Source organism: Echinops telfairi, unplaced genomic scaffold (assembly GCF_000313985.2).
Source record: "Echinops telfairi isolate 266 unplaced genomic scaffold, ASM31398v2 ScPeMD7_18;HRSCAF=68, whole genome shotgun sequence".
Lineage (NCBI taxonomy): Eukaryota > Metazoa > Chordata > Mammalia > Afrosoricida > Tenrecidae > Echinops > Echinops telfairi.
In genome coordinates, this window is record NW_022103915.1 from 1,523,415 (window position 1) to 1,529,414 (window position 6,000).

At 42.0% G+C, this 6,000-nt stretch overlaps 1 protein-coding gene and 1 pseudogene across 5 annotated transcripts in view; one reads left to right on the forward strand and one right to left on the reverse strand.

Annotated features, from left to right (window-relative positions):
• Window positions 1-6,000, reverse strand: part of MARK3 (microtubule affinity regulating kinase 3) — an 84,628-nt gene that overhangs the window by 40,452 nt on the left and 38,176 nt on the right. The window lies entirely within an intron of this gene.
• Window positions 3,016-3,416, forward strand: LOC105978227 (annotated as a pseudogene).

The window sequence follows — 6,000 nt, forward strand, 5'->3', positions numbered from 1 at the left end:
CCAGGTGTGGGGTGATTGTTCTTAATCAGTGTTGGTTATGTGTTGGTTATGTTGACCTCTTGTAAAATGACAGGCAAAGTCATACTTGTTTTTACAAGTGCAACCACACATGTTACATTGAAAAGGGTTTTCGTATCGGTGAAATGCACCAGTAGTTTTAACTGGAAGCCCTATTTGACATTTTGAGCTTCCCATTGTTGAATGGATGTTCTGAGTGCGACTGACTGAGAGCTCTACCTTCTGTTTCAATATACTTGGATAGCAGTGTTCTGAATTTGTGGGAAGAATCCGAGTTTCCCTTCTCTCTATGCTTCTTGGAGCATTTGGAGCACTTGGACTATTTATTGAAACTATATAAAAAAATTAAACCCAAGAAATTCTAAATCTGGCAATTTGAGTTAAATACCAGCTCAGCTGCTCACTAAAAGGTTGGAGGGTAAAGTGCACCAGCAGTGCCCCCAGGAGGAAGGCCTGGAGACGGACTTCCGGAAAACTGGCCACCTTTTACCCTGACACACCTGGGCTAGAACCCACCATAAGCGGTCTGGTTAAGTCTTTTCTGTTTCTTCTGAGATCTCTTTAGCCACTTTTTCCATTTCTTCTGTGGTTATTGATGTGTACAGATTTTCTCCTTAATCCCAATAACAAGTTTTCCTAGAAAAGTGAACAACTTTCACGGTGTAGGTTTTATTTACTTGCAGTGTTGTAATTTCAGATCTTCTCTATCTGGTACTTCCCCTCTATTATTAAAGTAGTAAGTCTATTTCATTGTCTCCATTTCCCCTAAAGAAGAAAAAGGCTTAAGATGTATTATTTTTAATGCTTTATTAATTCATTAATTCCTGCCTTTAATGTGAATTCCTTATATTATTACTAAGGACTGAGATTCACTTCTTTTTCTAATTTAGTAGGTTATCATTGAATGTATTCATTGTCAGTCATTCTTGCTAAATCATTTATTTAAGGTTAGAATTTTCTTGATCACCAAAAAACAATGGTTCTAGTACTTAATTTAACCAGTGTTGCTTTTAGGTACAATAAAATGTTCATTTTCACTTTCTATTTGACCAAGAATTCATGTATGTTAAATCCCAGTTTGTTCTTTTGGTTTCTATTTTTTTTAATCGTTGTATTAGGGGCTCATACAACTCTTATCAGAATCCATACATACATCAATTGTGTAAAGCACATTCATTCCCCTCATCATTCTGAAAACATTTCCTCTCCACTTAAGGCCCTGGCATTAGGTCCTCATTTTCCCCTTCCTCCCCACTCCCCACTCCCTCATGAGCCCTTGATAATTTATAAATTATTATTTTGTCATATCTTGCCTTGTCCGACATCTCCCTTCACCCACTTTTCTGTTGTCTGTCCCCCAGGGAGGAGTTCACATATAGTTCCTTGTAATCGGCTCCCTTGGTTTCTATTTTTATTGCTCTATATTAAGAAACTGCCATCTGGAAAGATCTATTAGTCAGGCTTATTAATTACATTAGCCAAGCCACCCCTGAAAGGTGTGTTATCCAAAGGAAACCGTTTGCTTTGTAGTCAACAGGAATTTCAATAGTTACAGTATTGCTGGTACATGGCTACAATGTGTGCTGAGAAAGGAATGTGTGTAAGAACATTTGTACAAAGTTGCAATTCAGGCTGGTGAGGAATTACATATTAAATTTTCTATTCTACTTGCCCAATGAGAGAGAGAGAGAGAGAGAGAGAGAAAGAAAGAGAGAAAGAGAGTGAGAAGTTAAGAGTCTCCTATTCTAAATCTGTATTTCTATTGTTTCTGCTCAAATTTACACTCTAATCACCACCATTATTATCGGGTCACAATGAGTCAGAATTGACTCAATGACAAGTGACTTTATGAATCATTCCTGGGTCTGATGCTAAAAGGTAAAAAAAGAGAAATAAAAAAATTTCATTTAAAATAGCTACTGTTTGAAGGTACTCTGAAGACCCAAAGAACAGTGAGGCTGGCACTGTGCATGGCACTGTCGACCAAGGGAGAGGAGAGGCCAGGTGGTAAGCAACTGTAATGTGAACACAGCACATTCACACGCCAGCTGGGCAGAGGCTAGGAGCTGAATGGATTCAGGAAGGGAAGAATTTCCTACAGAAAACACACAAAGTACAAGCCACCGATGCCTGGCAAGTTCCACTGCATTAAAATTAAGAACCTCTGCTACCATCAAAAGGTGGCATCAAGATACTGACAGGAACCACATCTGCAGTGTGTGGAAGGAACCGAATTTATAATGAACCTCTAGAATGAGGTAGGGAAAATGACCTAGTAGAAATTGAAAACAAGACTTGAGTATGAACTTCATGTCAATAAAATACGAAAAGGCATGTAGTCTCATCAGTTATGAAGGCGATGTAAATTAAGATCCTGATAAGGTATCATTTTTCTCTCTACCTGATTGGTAACAATGAATAAAGATCAGATAAAGCTTTGATGAGGATGACACATTATTTTCCATCCTCTTTCATATGCTCCTGAGGGGATTTGTACAGTGGGGGCTACTGCCTTAGAGGAAATCTGGCCTCTAATGAATCTGAGGAGGTACACAACCTGTGAACCAGGCATTCCACTAGTGGGCAGGTGCCCTGAAGAAACTTCCACATGTGTGTCAGGAGAGACTCGTGTACAGGACATGTCCAAACAGCAACGCCTGTTGTACAAATATGGCTAAAACAATCCAAAAGACCTTGAATTGATGAACGGGTCAAGGGCAGCACTTTCATATAATGGACCTCTCTCAAAAACCACACTCACTGCCACCAAGTCGAATCCGACTCCAGGCAACCCTATGGGACAGAGAAATATTGCCCATGTGGGTTTCCCAGACTGCAACTGCCTTTCTCCTGAATGGAACACTATGCATCCCAACAGGAACATAGGAGTGACTCATAGCTGTAAACATCAATATGGACAGGATTTGAGCAAAAGAAAGTATAACAGCTCTTCTTTGGCGCTGCCTACGGAGGAGGCAGCCATCTCCCAACAGCATCATGGGTGGCCCCAGACCCTTGGTGAAGCCTAAAATTGTCAAAAAGAGGACCAAGAAGTTCACCCAGCACCAATCCGACCGTTAGGCCAAGATTGAGCGCAACTAGCGCAAGCCCAGAGGCACTGACAACAAGGTGCGGAGAAGCTTCAAGGGCCAGATCTTGATGCCCAACATTGGTTACGGGAGCAACAAGAAAACCAAGCACATGCTGCCCAGTGGCTTCCGCAAGTTCCTAGTCCACAACGTCAAGGAGCTGGAAGTGCTGCTGATGTGCAACAAGTCTTAGTGTACACATTGCTTATGTTTCCTCTAAGAATCGCAAAGCCATTGTAGAAAGAGCAGCCCAGCTGGCCATCAGTCACCAATCCCAACGCCAGGCTACGCAGAGAAGAAAATGAGTAGATGGCCCATTTGCAAGTTTTATTTGTGCTAAATAAAACCATAAATGAAAAAAAAAGTGTAACAGAGACCAAGACTGCCTAATACAATAAAATGGAAGCCCTTCACACTACAGTGATGAGTTATCTATATGTGGTACAACTATAAATACACAAGAGAAGATAAAATCATTAGTGGGAAGGAAAGAAAACTGGGCATCAGAATATGAAGGGGCACAATACGAGGGCTTCCAAAAGCTCACGGGAAAATGGAATTGAAAGACAATGGGGTTTATTGAACTTTTTGAAGTCGCCATGTATGTCTACATAAATTATAATATAAAAACATTATTGATGACCTATACTGCTTGAGCCAAATGGTATATAGGTGTTTCTTTCGCATATATTTTTATAGTCATTATGCAATTACATAGCCAGCATTTATAAAAATTAAAGTACAACTTTTAAAATTTGCTCAGGTTAAGCAATTTACAAAACTAGGACATTAAAAAATTATATAGGAGTAAAATCCATTTGGAATTTTAAAAAAAATCATTTTATTGGGGAGTTCTTATAACATTTCATATATTGTGTCAAGCATACTTGTACATATGTTGCCATCATCATTTTCTATAAACATTTACTTCCTTTTTTAAAAATTGTTTTATTAGGGGCTCATAAGACTCTTATCACAATCCATACATACATCAATTGTGTAAAGCACATTTGTACATTCATTGCCCTCATCATTCTTAAAACATTTGCTCTCCACTTAAGCCCCTGCCATCAGCTCATTTTTTCCCCCTCCCTCCCCGTTCCCCCTTCCCTCATGAACCCTTGATAATTTATAAATTATTATTTTGTCATATCTCGCCCTGTCCGACGTCTCCTTTATAAATTATTATTTTGTCATATCTCGCCCTGTCCGACGTCTCCCTTCACCCACTTTTCGGTTGTTGATTCCCCAGGGAGGAGGTCACATGTAGATCCTTGTAATCGGTTCCCTCTTTCCAACCCACGCACCCTCTACTCTCCCAGTATCGCCACGCACACCACTGGTCCTGAAGGGATCATCTGCCCTGGATTCCCTGTGTTTCCGGTTCCTATCTGTACCAGTGTACATCCTCTGGTCTAGCCAGACTTGCAAGGTAGAATTGGGATCATGATAGTGGGGGGGAAGAAGCATTTAGGAACTACAGGAAAGTTGTATTTTTCATCGTTGCTACATGATTGCACAGGCTGGTGTGCTTCTTCTTCCATGTGGGCTTTGTTGCTTCTGAGCTAGATGGCCGCGTGTTTACCTTTAAGCCCTTAAGACCGCAGACACTGTATCTTTTGATAGCCGGGCACCATCAACTTTCTTCGCCACATTTGCTTATGCACCCACTTTGTCTTAAGCGATCGTATCATGGAGGTGAGCACACAATGATAAAATTTTTTGTTCTTTAATGCCTGATACCTGATCCCTTCAGTACCTTGTGATCACACAGGCTGGTGTGCTTCTTCCATGTGGGCTTTGTTGCTTCTGAGCTAGATGGCCACTTGTTTGCCTTTAAGACCCCAGACGCTATATCTTTTGATAGCCCCGCACCATCAGCTTTCTTCACCACATTTGCTTATTCACCAGCTTTGTCTTCAGCAGTTGTGTCGGGAAGGTGAGCATCATAGAATGCCAATTTAATAGAAGAAAGTATTCCTTTTTTTTTTTAGAGTGAGGCAGTGAGTGAGTGAGAGAGTGAGACAGTGAATGAGAGTGAGTCAGTGAGTGAGTGAGAGTGAGACAGTGAGTGAGAGTGAGGCATGAGTGAGTGAGTGAGACAGTGAGTGAGTGAGACAGTGAGTCAGAGAGTGAGAGAGTGAGGCAGTGATTGAGGGAGAGAGTGAGGCAGTGATTGAGACAGTGCGTGAGTGAGACAGTGAGTGAGGCAGTGAGTGAGTGAAACAGTGATTGAGTGAGAGTGAGGCAGTGAATGAGTGAGACAGTGATTGAGTGAGTGAGAGTGAGACAGTGAGTGAGAGTGAGACAGTGAATGAGTGAGTGAGAGTGAGGCAGTGAGTGAGTGAAACAGTGATTGAGTGAGACAGTGAGTGAGCGTGAGGCAGTGAGTGAGTGAGACAGTGATTGAGTGAGAGTGAGACAGTGAGTGAGTCAGAGTGAGGCAGTGAGTGAGTGAGACAGTGAGAGTGAGACAGTGAGAGAGAGAGAGAGTGAGGCAGTGAGTGAGACAGTGCGTGAGTGAGTGAGTGAGTGAGTGAGTGAGTGAGTGAGGCAGTGACTGAGTGAGACAGTGAGTGAGTGTGAGTGAGTCAGTGAGTGAGACAGTGCATGAGTGAGACAGTGAGTGAGAGTGAGACAGTGAGTGAGTGAGACAGTGAGTGAGTCAGTGAGTGAGTGTGAGTGAGGCAGTGATTGAGTGACATAGTGAGTGAGTGTGAGTCAGTGAGTGAGTGAGACAGTGAGTGAGAGTCAGGCAGTGAGGCAGTGAGACAGTGAGTGAGTGAGTGAGTGAATGAGTGAGTGAGTGAGTGAGCGAGTGAGGAAGTGAGTGAGTCAGTGACTGAGTGAGTGAGACAGTGAGTGAGTGAGACAGTGAATGAGTGAGAGTGAG